The sequence below is a fragment of the Arachis duranensis genome, chromosome 8, assembly GCF_000817695.3.
Source record: "Arachis duranensis cultivar V14167 chromosome 8, aradu.V14167.gnm2.J7QH, whole genome shotgun sequence".
NCBI lineage: Eukaryota > Viridiplantae > Streptophyta > Magnoliopsida > Fabales > Fabaceae > Arachis > Arachis duranensis.
The window spans coordinates 46,400,917-46,405,109 of record NC_029779.3 but is presented as its reverse complement, the minus strand read 5'-3'; positions in this window follow the sequence as shown (position 1 = coordinate 46,405,109).

The window sequence follows — 4,193 nt, the reverse complement described above, 5'->3', positions numbered from 1 at the left end:
AAATGGGCAGATAAGAAGAGGAGGCATGCAAGCTATCAAGTGGGAGACAAGGTAATGATCAAACTTCTTCCACAACAATTCAAAGCCTTTCGCAAGGTTCATAAGGGCTTAATCCGCAAATATGAAGGGTCATTTGAGATCATTGGACGTGTTGGGGAGGTTGCTTACAAAGTACAACTTCCTCCCTCTATGAAGATTCACCCGGTCTTCCATGTGAGTATGCTTAAACCATATCATGGAAACCAAGACGAACCGAGTAGATGTGACTCAAGTCGCGCTCCGCCTGTGGTAATTAGATCATTTGATAAAGAAATCGAAGAGATCTTAGCTAATCGCATCGTGCGACGAAGAGGGGTGCCACCAAGTATCCAATACTTGATCAAGTGGAAAGGGCTCCCGATAACCGAAGCTAGCTAGGAAACTCGCGAAGATCTGTGGCAATTCCAAGAACACCTAGAGCACTATCATGAACAGAACGCGACGAGGACGTCTGCGCATTAGGTGGGGGAGAATGTCACAGAAAATTTTAGAAGGTTAGATTTAACAATGTTTGTATAGTTTTCTGGAGTGTTTGAGAATACTCTAGAAGGTTCTAGAAGACTCTGGAAGGTCATAGAGTATTCTAGAAGAGTATAGATGTATATAGAAGTATAAAGAGTGGTATGGAATAATCTAGAAATATTTAGAGAGTTGTGGTAGGATAGATATTTGTAAAGAAGGTTCTGGATGATTAATCTGGACCGTTGATTAGATTTAATCCTAACCATCCATTGAGGAGGTTGATGGCTATAAATAGGGGTGAGAGTTAGAGTTTGGGGGTGTGTGAATCATTTGTAACCCACATTTGAGTAATAAAGTGTTCTTTCCACCAAAGCTTCATTTCTCTTGTGTTCTCTTGTGTTCTTAGCTTTCTTGCTAAGTATTGAGGGTTAGGCTGACTTGGTCTTAGCTCAAGAGGTTGAGTAAGTCTGAGTGCCGGCACGGTAGCGTTGGAGTGTGTCCAAGGCCGTGACATTTCGCTCTCACAGTAATGCGTACGTTCAAATTTTATATCATTTTTATTAACAATTTTTGAAAACTGGTTGCTGTGCAAAACGACGAATACCCCAAATTACACTATTGCCCCTATGCACAGTTGAATAATCAATTTGTTGTGTCTTTTTGTAAGTGTACTTTAGCAACGAAATTAGTACTGTTATGCCAAACTAGTACCTTAATTATGCCACTTTTTCTTTTTCGTGTGGGAAAGAGAAGAGTGTATCTCCCAATAATATGAGAAGAGAAGTGTTTAACTTTGTTATAGAAACTATAAATAGGTACCTCCTATTTGTTTTATTTTTTTTTCAAACGATCACAAATCGGACAGTCCGATCTGTGATTTTGAAAATAAAAAAATTTTAAAGTTGAAATCGGACCGTCCGATTTTCATTTTAAAAAATAAAAAAAATAAAAAATCCAAAACAGACCCTGCGATTTGTAGTTTTTTTTTCAAACAAATTGGACCCTCTGATTTGTAGTTTATTTTTTTCTTTAAACAAATCAAACCATCCGATTTGAATAAAACACCATATAAAAAAAACACCTAATCTTCCAATAACAATGTATTATACATATATTTAACCAATATAAAAACAATTAGCCTAATTATGCTAATGCAATCAGAATGTTATAATTTATTCTTAAAATATATTTAACATTAACAGTAATTATTTAGAGAGTAATATTACTCTCACAAGTCACAATTAATAATTCCATTTTATTATTGTGTGTGTTTTTTCAAAATTATCTCTTGTTTTTATTACTTTACTTTTATATACAGTAAAAAAAATATTATTGAATAATTTTAGAATAATATACATCAATAAAAAAATATTATTAATTAAAGAGGGACAATATTATACTCTTAATTTTCAATCTTTTCTCTATTTTTAATTAAAAAATTATTGTTACTCTTAAAATTCATATTAAATATGTTCCAATATCATGCTAGTATTTTTCTGATTTGAGAAAGTTATCAATGTAGGAATATTAAACATAATTTTATGCTACATCATATCGTAACGATGAAAGTTGTAATAAAAATTAAATGACATTGTTTATCTATTTATCTATTTTTAATATATAAAAATAGGTACATAGATTTATCTAGTTACTTTTAAGTTATTTCTCTTCTTCTACTAACGTCATGTCAGCATCAACGCTTATTTGGCAAAATTTTAGAATTCACCACTCAAATCTTGTCAAATCAACTTTATTTTCACATAAAAAACCACAAAAAAAAAACTAAAAAACACAATAAAAACCAACAAATTAATTTTCACCAAATCAATCTTTATTTCTAAAACAACAAAACACAAATTAACATTTACCCCGACAAAAAACTCTCAAAACCAAAGAGTTTATTACCTTTCTTAAACCCTCACCCTCTTAGCACCTCTCTGTACCAAGATCCTATTTCCTCCATCCTCTTCCGGTCCCATCCTATTTCCTCCATCATCTTCCGGTCTCATGAGCTATTGTTTTTTCCTCAAAACAAATTGTACATCGCGATGTCCATCTCGCCGCATTGCATAAATTGCAAGAACGCAAACTCCATTTATTCTTTTGCGGTTTTCCTGCCAGTGCTCAATTCTGGGTCTCAGACCAACGTCACCATTCGGCGCCGCCAACATAGGAAATTTGTCCCAGGTATCTTCTTAAAGATTTTCAACTTTGCCGTTTACTCTTCTCATTGTTCAATATCATTTTCAATAGTCTTATTTATTTGTTATAAATAATATTTTAATTGTGAACTCGTTGCAAGTAGCACAAGTTTATGTATTCCTCTTTTGCAAACGGTTCTGTCCAACCGTCACAACCAAAATTAATGTGCATTTAAAATTATTGCTCCCTATATACTATCGATTGCAATATTTCATCATCAAATTATGAATTGTTATTTTACATGTGGAGTATTTCTTCCACAATTTACATTTACGTGTTCCTCTTTTTTAAATTGTTATTCCCACATGTGCAGTATTGCTTCCATAATTTACTTAGAATGGATTATCATTCTTTGACCATGTCTTATTCTCTTTGTTGTAGAAGAATTTGCAGTGGTAATGACAGACCGGAAGAGTTAATACCCAAAATTGCTAGATGAAAATCAACTAATCACCTATTTAGTAAAATGTTTTAAAAAAATTAAAACAAAAAAATTCTTATCTATTATTATTCAATTGAAACATCAAGTACTAATTAAATGCAATAAACATACATTAAAAGTGTCATAATAATAATAATAATTATAAAAAATTTCATACAAATAATTAAATTCTACAACTTATACATATTAAGACTCTTACTACTCTTCATTTCTTAATCTCTTATACTAATTGTCAAAAATTTCTTAAATTTAATATAACATTTTTATATGTTTTTCATTCTCATTCATTTATTTTTTTTATTATTTACAAATAAAAAAACTGCAAGAAAAAATAAATTGTAGTCATTAATGCAAATCGAAAAATTAAAAAAAAATGGAGTTTTGTATAATTCTAATATAAATAATTTATGTCTTTTTTAAAAATAAATAAATTTAAAATCTATTTATAATATGTTCTCAAATATTTTTAATATAATATTTATTAAAATATACTATATAATATAAATAATCAACTTTTCTGCACATTGCACGAGTCTCACTCTAATTTCTAAAGTAGCACTAGAGACTTAGTCAATTTCTTTCTGTTACCTCATATAAATTAAACACGAAAGAATCATCAAAATGATTGACACTCCTAAGGATAAGATTAATCTGAATAAAGGCTAGGAAAAATAAAGAACACTTAATTTACAAGCAATGCCATTTAAAATGAATTGAATTTGATGACTTGTCCCATTTATTTATCGGATTAACCATAAAAAATAATTTTAAATTATCTAAATGTTGACAAAAATATATTTAAATTTTATTATTGATAAAAATGTCTTCAAATAATTTTAAAATGTGATAAAAATGTCAAACAATAAATATATATTTTTAAAAAATGTCTTAGAAATTGAATTTTGATGTTATTTTTACAAGTATGATTATAAAAATAAGATATTATTATCTATAAAATTTGGTAATTTTTCGTTAAGTATATATCTTTTTTGTAATTTTTTTTGTTAACAACCAATATTACTTTTAAAAAATCACAATAATATATATA